The following is a 14,060-nucleotide window of genomic DNA, read 5'->3' on the forward strand; positions in this document are numbered from 1 at the left end:
GTTTCTCTTCCAATCTATATAATTGGGTCCAGTAAGTTTATTCTCTTTCAATATAATAGCAAGAAGATTGAAAGTCATTTGAAATCCTAAGAATCACAAAATATTTGATCAAAATTTAAGAATTTAAAATAATATTGATTTCTCAAACAATATCATTTAAATTCACCAACACCTCAAAACACCGTGAATTTTGTATGCCACGATACTGTGGACATATACAAATTCAAACATTAGTAAGAGGGGATTTTACCCATTAATTTTATTATCTTGTCTACATAACTTTATGACAAATAAAATTAATAGTTGGTTTTTCTTCGGTCACACAAATAATAGCAGTAACTCCGATGGGGAGGATACTATTAAATGTGCCTGAGTGTATACCATTACTTGATACTTAGTCCATTAAATAGGATTGTAGCCCTTCAGATGAAGAAGATCACACAAACATAAATAATTTCCTATAATCATCCATAAAGGAAGTTTGATCTAGTGATCCGCAAACAAACTCATCCGATGTGGAAGAAGGCACTCAGAGCCAACGCGCAAGTTTGAATGCATCACTTACAAACCAGTAATGGAGACCGTGAAATTTAAATAATTCCTCTCCCACTTAGTTATTTAAAACGAAGAATTTTAACATGCACAAACACACAGCACATATAAACAGCATAAAAAGACAATAAATATGAAAAATAATTTTCCAACTATTATGGCCTCATCCATAGCTGTCCTCCATGTGCCACCAACCCTAACCACCGCCATCGGGTCATGTCATCGCGTCTATCTTGCTTCCTTTTTCGCTGCGCCTCTGATCCTCAAGATAGCACCACGCATAGCAAGGAGACGAGCCGCAACAAAATAAAATTTTACATTTATCGATCCTATATTCCACAAGGGAATGTACATGTAATCTAGATCGAACAAAATATAAAATCCTAAAACTAATACAGCTCCTGCTGTATTTAATAATTACAATCATGCACACACATAAAATGCCCTCGACATGCTTGAGGGTCCAAATCACACACAAACATAATAGGGCCATAATAGTTGGAACTAGGATGTCTGCAACCACAAAGTTAATCTATTTGCACATTCTACTATTATCCTACCTAAATTTATGTATGAAAAGTGCATAATTTAACTGAAAACCAAACACACAGAGGCAGAAAACTAGCTCTGATACTAATTGTAACACCCCTAGAAAGCCTAGATAAAGTAAGGGCAATGAGAGTACGAATGTAATGAAAAGAATGTGTAGATAATCTACGTTGAATGTTACGATGGGAAGGATTTAGATGATTATGAAAGAAAATAAAGTTGAGAATATAAATCATCTATGCATGATTTATAATGTATGGAATTAATGTAGACAAAAGGAAGAAATATGAGATAATATGTACATGTATGAAATATTTATGCATAATGCATAATATGGAAATATACGAATTATTATGTACAAAAGAAAATAAAATGTTAGAAGAGAGATTGAACCTTGGACCTCTTGTAGGGAACATGTATAGGATACCAAAGGGGATAGGAGAATTATTGATAAGGAGAGAAAGGATTAAGTAGTTAAGAATAAGAAAGGATTCTTTTTACTTAAAAGAAAAAGGAAGTAAAAAGAAATAAAAATATACATAACCAAGTTTTGAACCTTGGTTCTCTTGTGGATGCATGCATGTATTAACCAAGTGGGATAAGAGAGGATATTGTAAGAGGAGAGATAGAAAATTTTATTAAAGGAGAGAAAAGAGAGAGATTAAGAGAGAACTCACAAGGCATATCTCTAGAATATTCCTATCATAAAGAAGAGGAATAAATGGGGAGGATGAATCAAGTCAAATTTCCTCCCCTCATTTTAGTATAAATAGGCATGGAGGGGTGACTTCAAATTCATCCTCCACTCCTCTCCCTCTCCTCCTCCCTCTTGTGCCGAGACCCCCTCTCCCTCTCCTCTTCTTCTTGTTGCCAAGCAACACAAGAGGAAGGAAGCTCCTCTTCCTCCTCACTCCCTCCCTCTTCTTTCTTCCTTGTTGTTGCCGAGCAACACAAGAGGAAGAAGCTTCTTCTTCCTCCCCTCTCCACCAAAAGACCTAGCCACTCCTTTCCCTCCATTTGTGCCGAACCTAGCAAGCAAGAAGAAAGGTCCAAGCAAGTTCTCAATTCTAGGAAACTTAAGCGAAGAAGGTAAGTTTCCCCTCACCTGTGGTACAAGGCTTTGACATGTTTTTATGATTTTATGAAGATTTTTAAAACCTAGAAACAAGTATGAGAAAATTTCGGTTAAGAAGAGCTTTCGAAATCTAGTGATGTTTAACTAGTTTTCACTAAATGATAGATTTTCTATGCCATGGAAAAGGATTCTTCTTCATGTTTTTATACCTATATGATGCTTGATAAGAGGAGCACTCAACCCTAGAATTTCAGCCAAAAATATTTTTAAGAGGCTAGAGAAATTCATTGTTTTACTCAACTAGTACAAGGTTCTTCCTATGAAATGTTAGGGACCATGTAATTAGTTTTCTTGCTTAGAAGATGTTTGAACTAAAAGGAAACCCACCCATATGTTTCGGCCAAGAAGGGGTTTAGGGTTAGGAATACCCTTAAATTTAAATAAACATGCTCATGAGATAGGATACAAAGATGTTAAAAGATTTGTATGTTTCGGCCAAGTTGTTCATGAACTAAATTTATATGTTTGTTTCTTAGTAAATTTTACCATGAAACTCACTTAGGTTTTCATGCTTTAGACTACTTAAAAACCTAGCTAAAGAATGGTAGGTTTCGGCCATGTGAAGGAAATAAAAGAAAAAAGGGGAAAGAAAGAAACCTAGGAAATGTTATGCAATGAAATTTATGTAAATGCCATGATATGTGATAGCATATGAAATGCTATACATAATGAGAAGAATGAAATTTATGTAAATGCCATGATATGTGATAGCATATGAAATGCTATACATAATGAGAAGAATGAAATGTATGTAAATGCCATGATATGTGATAGCATATGAAATGCTATACATAATGAGAAGAATGAAATTATGTGAATGCCATGATATGTGATAGCATATGAAATGCTATACATAATGAGAAGAATGAAAAATGAAATGCATGAAAGATTGTTAGGGATATGATATGATAGTTATGCATGATAAATTACTTTGTATGGTTTGTACCAAGGGTGGGCTCCAGAAACTCGATGGAATAAGACTCGGGCCTCGTCAAGAATGGGCTTCATGCCCTAGGTCGATGGAGTAAGACTCGGGCCTAGTATGTATGTATGGTAGGGTTCAAGACTTGCTACCTTGGACCTACGTATGATGTATGTGGTACAAACCGGAATCCCCAATGATGATGATATTAATTTCAAGTACTTACAAGTATAAGTTTTCAAATTCATGATGCATTGCCTGCATATGTGCTTGAATTAGCTAATGATTTGATATGATGCCATGATGATATGAATATGATACCTTTATAAGTTGTATGCTTATGATATTACGCATGATGTTAATATACGATGATTTTCGGTTTTAGTGAGTAGGAAAGGAACTTACTGAGCCATGAGTGCTCACAGCTTACTTTCCTTGTACCGCAGATAAAAGAACTGGATGAACTAGAGGAGCAACAGGAGGAGCGGATAATGATGTGTGTGGTGGTGGCTCGGCAAAGAACGATTCGGACAGATTAATATGATTAGTTATAGAATCAATATATGCATATTTAATCTGTGATATCATGCTTATTTAAATAAAATGAATAGTTTAAAATTTTTATTCTTCCGCTGTTATAACTAAAGCATGTACGTAAGTAGTATAAGAACGTAGCGCCACCTTTGGTTGGGTAGCAAGGGTGGGCGTTACACTAATTGTTGGGTGTTGCCCGAAATTTCGTTCTGTTTCCCCTATACAAAAATTTGTATAAGCACAGAACTTTTCCTAACAACCCATGTGTTTTTTAGAGATTAAACTTGGATTGCAAACGAAACTTAACATTATTAATCTAAGTTCAACCCATGTGTTCATCAGAAGTTAAACCATATTACAGAAGTTGATTAAATATCTATTTCAAGGATTGGCTTCTAGGTCGTTTGCGAGGCACTCGACCTTCTTGGGTATGGGATCATCCACCACTTCCTAGACAAAGCCTTTCAAAGAAATTGAATATTTAAACTCCTTATAGTAAACCCTAGGTTTAACTACAGAGACCTCGGAATTCCGTTCTGCTTCCCCTGTACAAAAATTTGTACAAGCACATAACTTTCCTAACAACCTATGTGTTCCTCATGAGTTAAACTTGAATTTGAAATGAAAGTTAACATTTTTACTTCAAATTCAGCTCATGTATTCTTCAGTAGTTAAAACTTGGATTGTAAATGATACTTAACATTATTAATCCAAGTTCATCCCATGTTACAGAAATTGATTAAATATATATTTCAAGGATTGGCTTCCAGGTTAAACATGGCAAGGCACTCGAGCTTCTTGGGTATGGGATCATCCACCACTTCCTAGACAAAGACTTTCAAAGAAATTGGATATTTAAACTTTTTACAGTTGCTGGATATTTAGTTTTGTTACGTGGAGTTCACTGGTTGGTTGGGTCAAGGTTGAAGCTCCAACAACAATTGACAGACTGCTCTCTTGTGCTCCTGCGACGCTGAGAAGCTACTCCAACTACGCGTTGTTCTCATTTTCCTTTTTGTCTGTATTATTATTGTTTTTTTATTAGCATTCTTGTACTTTAATTTGTAATCAATATTTGAATTTCTAGAGGATTGCCCATCGAAAGCACCCTTGTGTGCGGGCCTTGGAGTAGGAGTCGCCAAAGGCCCCGAACCAAGTAAAAGGTTCTCGTGTTAGCATTGTTTCATTTTCATACTTTCCGCTGCGTACTTTTTCTGAAAAGTTTTAAATCGATATTCACTCCCCCTCTATCGACTTTCACGATCCAACAAGTGGTATCAAAGCAGGTACTGCTCTGATTTGGTGCAATCACCAATCAGACAAGGGGGTGAAACTTTCCTTTTATTCGTTCTCGGCTTTCAATTTTTCGCATAATTCCAAACTAGTATTATTACCTTTTTGGAAAAAATTTTTGTTGCAATTAAATCTAAATTGGTGCAACACCAATTTAGTTCATTTTTATTCTTAATTCTTCCCGCACTACTAATCCAAGACCAAGTCTTGGGATTTTGTTTGTCGTTGCGTTATTGTGTACAGGGTCATCATGTCTCAGATCGAAGGTTTCAGTACGGTACGTCCTCCCCTATTCAACGGGGATGATTTTCTGTATTGGAAGAAAAGGATGGAAGTCTACCTGAAGACGGACTTCGACCAATGGCTCAGCGTCACAAAAGCCTACAAACCACCAGTTGACAACTTCGAAAATCTACTTGATCCGGAACAATGGACTTCGGACATAAAGAAGAAAGCATCGACGGAGAACAAGGCAATCAACACGCTACAATGCGAACTAACAAGGGAAGAGCTGAACCGAGTAGGACCGCATCAGAACGCGAAAGAACTATGGGACAAGTTGATCGAGCTGCACGAAGGAACCAGTGAAGCTAAGGTAACAAAACACGATTTGTTATTAAATAAAATATTTAACATAAAAATGTAGGAAGGAGAAACGACAAGTCAGCTCCACGAGAGGATCAAGGACATCCTCAACGGGCTCCACGTGATAGGCCGCCAGATGGAAAATAGGGATCTAATAAGGTACGCGTTAAACGCTTTTCCGCATAATTCTTTGTGGCCATCTATCGTGGATGCCTACAAAATTTCTAAAAATTTATCGAAATTAAAATTAGATGAACTATTTTGCGAATTAGAATTACACGAGCAAACTAACGCCAGGGTCGAGAAAGGTATTGCTTTGTTTGTAGGTTCCTCCAAAGAAAAGAAGAACAAGCCTGAACCTGAAGAAGATTCTGATCAGGACTCTGAAGATGAAGAGTACCTGGTGAACCTGGTAAGGAAAATGTTCACCAGGCGGAAGAAGATCTTCAGCAAGAAGGATCTACAAAAGATCAATTCTCCAACCGAACAGAGGAACGTGACATGCTTTGGATGCAACAAGAAGGGGCACTACAAGAACGAGTGTCCGAGATTGAAGAACGACAAAACGAAGCCGACCAAAAAGAAGGCCCTCAAAGCAACGTGGGACGACTCATCTTCGAAAGAATCGGAGGACGAAGATCAGAAGAACTAGAGTTACCTCGCGTTGATGGCCTGCGAAGCAGAGTCGGAGGACGAATCGGAAGACGGGTCCGAACCCGAATCAAGCCACGAGTCCGTATTCATTTTCGAAGGTCCTGAAGAGGTATACCTAAAGCTAAATAGAAAGTTCTTTAAAATTATTTCTTGTCTAAATAGTAAATTAGTTAAATCAGAAAATGAAAACAAATTGCTCCTTGAGGAGAATCAAAACCTCAAGGAACAAATCACAAATAATAATCCAACTCAAGATCTAACACTTGAGGAGGAAAATTTGACACTAAAATTAGAAATTAACAAATTAAAAGATATGCTAGAAAAATTTACAACAAGATCTAAGAACTTAGATCTAATCTTAAATAATCAAAAAGTAATTTACAACAAAACCGAACTTGGCTATAAGTCAAGCTCAAATAAAATATTTAAATCATTAATAATCCAACACAAACCAACAAGTAAAGCTTGGGTTCCGAAAGCGTGTTTAACCACGCAAGTAGGACTTAACCAATACTACATACCCAAAGACAAAATATATTACGTAAAGTCAAATAAATCAAATCAAAAACCAGAATACAAACCTAGACCAAAAAATTCAAAATCTGAATATTTTAAAACTCACCAAAACTCAGACTATCATCAAGTAAATTATAACTATAAAAGAAATAGACATAAACCTAGAACGAAAAATTAAAGGCCAATAATTCAGGAGGAGGCTCCAGAATAGCTGTCACCTCTAAAACTAACCTACCCGGAAGGGTAACCCAAACTAATCTACCTGGCAGAGTACTTAGGACTAATTAGAAAGGGGTTCAAGTTTAACTTGAAAAACGGTACTGGTGAAGTTTTGGATGATAGTACATCAGGGAAGCTTAGTCTATGCATGTCTAGGAAGATATGACTTCGACCTGGTGCATTTGGCTAAGTGGAACTTGTTGGTACCTTTGGATGCCCGCAAGAGGGGAGGGGTGAATTGCCCTGAAAAAATAAAACTGACCTTTCTCAGATTTTCAACTACTAATCGAACTTGTAAAAATAGAAGAGACTAATTAAACAGAATCTAAACAGACACAGAGGATTTACTTGGTTTGCAATCAGGGGTTTGCTAATCCAAGGCACAGATGGCGCACTATCTGATTCTCCTCTGGGCGGAGTAGCCTCTTATAGCGTTGAGAGCACAGACAGAAAAGTAAAGCACACAGAAGTTGATTACCAGTGAGATGATTTAACTGTGCAGATCAGTGCTATATTTATAGCACTGGTCGGGGCGCCCCGAAGGGGTTCCGGGCACCCTAGGGGGGATAAAATTTTATCCCCCAACGATCAGATCGCGTTTGACGCGATCCTAGTCAAAATCCGGGTCCGGGCGCCCGGAATGGTTCCGGGCGCCCGGACCAGGAAAGTCAACATAGTTGACTTTTCTCGGTCTGGGACCTCTGCTCCGGTTCAGCTCGTCTTGGTCCGGGTCATTCGCTCCAGCTCCGCTAGCTTGGGTGAACTCGGCCATCCGGAATAGGGCTCACCCGAACCCAATTCCGGCCTTCTCCTCGAGCAGCCTTCCTTCCCGGTTTCTCGTCCCTCGAACGTCGCGCACGTTCTTCTCATCCACCGGTGTACTCTTCCGCGGTCACCTCGTCCCTCGGACGCATCGAGCCCGTCGGTCCTCTCCCGTGCCGTCCTTCTCGCTAGTCGCGTCTTCCGCTCGACTTCCTGTATTCCTAAGCTCCTGCACACTTAGACACAAGGGTTAGACAACGTAGGACCTAACTTAGCTTGTTTGGTCACATCAAAATACCTTGGGGTTCCAACAATCTCCCCCTTTTTGATGTGAGCAACCCAAGTTAAGTTAGGGAAAACATATACAATAAAAATAATTTATTTGCAATTAAGTCCAAAGATATTTCAATTTAAAAATGATATACCTCCCCCAAGACTTAACAACTGTCTCCCCCTTTGATCACATAAAAAATGAGGTTTCTTTTAACAAGTTTAAGGTAAATTCTAAAAAAAATCTTAAGTGTAAAAAAGTTCAAGAAAAATGGCTAAGTAAAGACACTGTTCAGAATTTTTCTTTTTAAAAAAAAAATTAAGTAAAACATTTTTTAAAAAAAAAAACAATCATAAGCGTTAGCAAAGATTTCTTAAAATTTAAGTTTGAAACTTATTTCAACATTTCCAAAAAAAATTTCCATAAAAAAAATCCTAAGGAAATTTTTTTAAAAAAAATTCTAAGGCAATATATTTTTTTTAAAAAAAATCTAAGTTAAAAAAAAAATTAATTTCTAAAATAAATATTTTCTAAGTTTAAACAAAATTTTCAAAACAAATGTTTAACAACTTTTAAGCATTATTTAATTCTAACTTTAATACTTTTTCCAGAAAGTTAATTAAACATTTGATTTCAGTATTTTGGCTTCCAGGTCATGGCGAGGCACTAGGCCTTCTTGGTTATTGGAGCATCAACCAATTCTTTAGACAAAGCCTCATAAAGAAACTATCTCTTTAACTTTCTTGCTGAAAAATGCTAAGTTTAATTTAGAATTTTAAGTTAAACATGTTTTCGGAACCCAATAGAGGTTCCTACCTACAGGGTTAATTAAATATTTTCTAGGTGCATAGGCCTTTGACATTTTTCTAATTTGATTTTGGTGAAACCTATAATACCAGTTTAGTCCTCTATAATTTTTAAAAGCAGAACCATTTGAACCGTTGGACTTTTTCAGCCTTACTATTTCTTCTTTTAGTTTTTCATTTTCAATTTTCAATTTTTCAAAATCCTCTATAAGACATAATTTTGCCAAAATTCTTTTTGTTTCTAAAATTTTATTTTCTAATTTGGTATTTTTAGTTTCTAATTTATACATGGATTTTGTCATTGCCTTAATACCAAAGTAAAGTTGATCAGGGGGTAAGAGGCATACCTCACTTACCATATCAGACTTGAAGCCTGAATCTCCCCCTGCTTTGCTACTTTCATCTGAGGTTGCTCCCCCTTCATCGATGCTGGGTTCTGATGTACTTTGCCCTTCGTAGCTTGCCATCAGTGCTATCTCGGCATATTCTTGAATCTCGGACTCAGATGAAGAAGTGTCGTCCCAAGTAGCTTTTAGGTTCTTGTGCTTCTTGGGAATCTTGCCTTTGTCCTTCTTTAGTTCTGGGCAATCTTCTTTTAGGTGTCCTTCCTTTTGACACTGGTAGCAACGCATCCTTCTTCTATTTCTTGGATTCTTTTTATTCTGCATTTCTTTAAATTTATTAGATCTAAAAAACTTTTTAAAGTTTCTTACCATGTACGCTTCCGGATCATCCTCTGAGTCTGATTCGGGTTCATCCCTTTTGGTTGCATTTAGTGCAATCATCTGGCTTGATTCCTTTGTTCCTGCACACCTGGTTTCATGCAATTCAAGAGTGGAGAACAGTTCTCCTAAAGTACTTACCTCCAGATCTTTCGAAATGTAGTAGGCATCGACGATTGATGTCCATTCTGAGGTTCTGGGAAACGCGTTGAGTGCGTAGCGTATTGTGTCCCGATTTGTTACCGTTTCTCCGAGGTTCTCGAAACCAGTAATTAGTTCTTTTACCTTTGCATGTAAATTGGCTACCTTATCACCTTTTTCCAGACGTATGTTCATCAGCTTGTTCCGGAGGATGTCTCTTCCAGCGAGCTTCACTTCGGACGTGCCTTCGTGGAGTTCTAGGAACTTCTCTCAGAGTTCTTTAGCAGATGAATATCTTCCGATGCGGTTGACCTCTTGAGGCGGAAACACACTCAGCAGGTGATATTCCGCACGGCTGTTCGCTACAGACTCATTCTGCTCCTTCTTTATCCAATGGCTTTCTTCTTTTTCTTCTCCATCTTGATTCATCAGAGCTACAAAACCATACTTCATAATAAACCAAATTTCAAAATCAGTTCTTAGGAATACCTCCATACGTTGCTTCTAGTCTACGAAGTCCCCCTCGAATTTTGATGGAACTATGCTTGGTCTGGCGATCTCGTTGCTTCGATCGGCGGTTAGTCCTCCTAAAGCGCCTTGCTCTAATACCACTTGTTGGTCCCTTTGGAGGCCGGCAAGAGGGGAGGGGTGAATTGCCCTGAAAAAATAAAACTGACCTTTCTCTGATTTTCAACTACTAATCGAACTTGTAAAAATAGAAGAGACTAATTAAACAGAATCTAAACAGACACAGAGGATTTACTTGGTTTGCAATCAGGGGTTTGCTAATCCAAGGCACAGATGGCGCACTATCTGATTCTCCTCTGGGCGGAGTAGCCTCTTATAGCGTTGAGAGCACAGACAGAAAAGTAAAGCACACAGAAGTTGATTACCAGTGAGATGATTTAACTGTGCAGATCAGTGCTATATTTATAGCACTGGTCGGGGCGCCCCGAAGGGGTTCCGGGCGCCCTAGGGGGGATAAAATTTTATCCCCCAACGATCAGATCGCGTTTGACGCGATCCTGGTCAAAATCCGGGTCCGGGCGCCCGAACCAGGAAAGTTAACATAGTTGACTTTTCTCGGTCCGGGACCTCTGCTTCGGTTCAGCTCGTCTTGTTCCGGGTCTTTCGCTCCATGTAACGCCCGAAAATTCTCAAACTTGCATTAGAATTATTCTATGATTTTTCTGGAATTTTTAGATATTTTTCCAGAATTTTTCCGAGTAGCGGAAGTAGCAAAAATAATTAGAACCGCAAAATAGCTTAGGCGGGAATCGAACCCGAGACCTATGGTGTAAGGGATAATGCTAGTAACCAGTTGAACCCAGCAGGGCCGTGCTGAAAGAAGAGGGAATCAATTATATTTATAATTGATTTTTGGATGAATTAATTAGTAAATATAAATAAGGATTTAAGTGAGAAGTTTTAGATTATTTCTCACCGTAGTTTTCCTCACCCGAAACCTAAAACCGCCGCACCTCTCTTCTTCTCCTCTTCCTCACGCACGGCACACCAAGCCAAGGGGCAAGGGAACATCTTCCAGCGACGACTCCAACACGAAAAAGGTTCTTCTCCGCGAGAGGAACGCGAGGACGTAAGTGGTTCGTCGAACGAAGCAGTTTTCCGGAAAACCTAGCGGATAGAATCGTAAGAAAACCTTGCGATTGAGGTAAGAAACCCCTCACCTGCAGTATAATTGCCCTCGCTTGTTAGTTTCGGCGTTATTTCAGTAGTTTTACAGTTTTCAGTTATAAGGTGTGCTCTCAGTGCACACCAAGCATTCGGTAGAATGCCCAGTTCAGAAGGATGCACCAGTAGGCGTCCTAACAGCATGTAAAATGTAATAGAAACATTTTATTCAGTTTATTATCAGTTATTACAGCTATATGGATCAGATATCCATTGGGTGGGCTCCCACAGTAGCCTCTAGGTTCAGATAACCTAGAACAGCGAAGTAAAATAAAACAGTATTCAGTATTTTACTTTTATTCAGTTGGCAATGTATTTGGATCAGATATCCATGGGCTGGACTCCCACAGTCGTCCCTAGGTTCAGATAACCTAGTAACCCTGCTGGATTCGGAACTTGCAATCCCGGGTCTCGTAGGGATGCGCGCACAGTAAGTACAGTTGTCAGGGCCCCAACAGCATGTTTAGTATTTTCATCTATTATATGTATAGTTTTCAAATTTGAAACTAGTGATGAGAACACTAATTTAGCTTTCAGTTCAGTTCAGGTTCAGTTTACATGATTTGAGTTCATGTACAGATTTAGATATATGCATGACTAGTTCAGTTTCATACTCAGTTTATAAGTATGCCATGTTCAGTTTAAAGCATGTTCAATTTATATGCTATACATGTTTCAGTTCCAGTTTATGCTTTTATATGCCATGCCATGTTGCCATGCTCAGTTCAGTTTTCAAACAGCATGTTTTAAAAACATAATCGCATCGTTGCATGTTTTTGTGAGGTAGATGGTTTCTTACTAAGCTTCTTAGCTTACAGATGCTACTTTTCTTATACTGCAGATACCGGTAAAAGAAAAGTGGATTAGCGGAGGCTGGAGGGCGATGCTACGATGATGTGTGTGTGCAAGGGGTCTGGAATAAAGATCCTTGGGATCTATACGCTTTTATTTCAGTTTCAGTACTTAACATGTCTAGTTTTATGACTTAGTCTTGTTACTAGGTGTTACAGTTTAGTAAACTATGTCTTGTTTAGTTTATCGTGTTTAGAATGTTAGTATTTACATGCTAGAGTATTTTTCATGTATCTAGAACTTTTGTATGCGATTTTTGGCACGAATCAGTGCTGGAAATCAAAAATTCTGATTTCGTATCAGACTATCAGAACCTGGATCGGTCAGCAGACCGATCCAGTGCCATTCCTTCTCCTCGATCGGTCAGCCGACCGATCCAGATGGATCTAATAGCTTACAGTATCTCCCAGATCGGTCACCGATCGATCCCTCCGCTCGAGACGAATTCAGCAGTCACTAATCGGTCGGCCGATCGATCAGTGAGCCACTGATCGGTCTCACCGACCGATCAGTGAGCAGCTGGATCGGTCGGCAGACCGATCCAGCCAGTGTTCGCGTGGGTGCCAGTGGATCGTTCCACGGACCGATCCAAAGCTCCAGTTTCACCTCCTCAGTATAGCTATGAATATCTAGAAGGTAGTTGGATATGAAATCTCACTCTCACAGAGTTAACAGAGGCAACTATAATAGTTTAGTAAAATTTTATTTTACCCAGTTTCCGCACAGTACAGCACAGTAGTTTCAGTAGTTAAGGTAGCGATCCGGCTCACAGCCAAGTACCCAGGAGTCGGGTCGTTACAGAGTGGTATCAGAGCAAGTTCATTACTTCCTACACACACATCAGCATTGTGCCTACAGCTTCCAAGTAAGAACATCTCTCACCCAGTTTTGTTTTCAGCTTTCATATCAGTTATATGTGCTTTCATGTTTGCTCTCATGTTGGTAGTTAATTAATTCATGTTTACAGTGATAGTAGTTAACTATAACATGATAGCCTAGTTATTTATATGTGTTCTCTGCTATTTAGAAAATGGTACGAGGACGTCCAGCTAAGAAAGCATCAGCGGCTGAGCTCCAGCATGAGGCAGGTAGTTCAGTGCCTCCCCCAGACCTTACAGCACTAGTGGCTCAGCTACAGCAGCAGTTAGCTGAACAGCAGCAGGAGATAGCCTCCTTAAAGGCTAACCAGCAGACTACTCCTCAGCCTGCAGTACCAGTCCCAGTAGCCCCAGTAGCAGGGGCTAAGAGAGAAGCTTACCTTATCCAGTGGCAGAGAATTAAGCCCGAGAACTTCTCAGGCACCAGCGAACCATGGAATGCTCAGGCATGGTTTAAAACACTGGAAAGCACGATGGAGCTTCTAGACTGGCCAGAGCACGAAAAGGTGAAGTGTGCCTCCTTCTGTTTAACAGGAGACGCACGCATGTGGTGGGAGCGGATTAAATCAAAGTGGCCAGTAAACCAGATGACATGGGCTAACTTCGAGAAAGAATTCTTCGAGGAATTCTTTCACATGCAAGTCACGAACCGACACTATGACGAGTTTACAGAATTTCGTCAGGGCAACCTATCAGTTCAGGAAGCCGTGAAGAAATTCAACAGGTTGGCCCGGCTGTGTCCAGAACTAGTCAGCACAGAGAAGGAACGAGTACGGTTGATGCTGAAGATGCTCAGACCAGAGATCGCAATGAATGTGGCTGGTGGCGTTCATAGGCCACAAACCACAGAGGAGCTAGTGAGTAGTGCTCTGATCACCGAGCACTATCAGCACAGCATCACCCAGCAGAAGCAGGTTTCCACAGAGCCCAAGGGACAAGCTGGCTCAGGTACTCAGCAGAAACAACAGGGACATAGC

The sequence above is a fragment of the Zingiber officinale genome, chromosome 8B (assembly GCF_018446385.1).
Source record: "Zingiber officinale cultivar Zhangliang chromosome 8B, Zo_v1.1, whole genome shotgun sequence".
Lineage (NCBI taxonomy): Eukaryota > Viridiplantae > Streptophyta > Magnoliopsida > Zingiberales > Zingiberaceae > Zingiber > Zingiber officinale.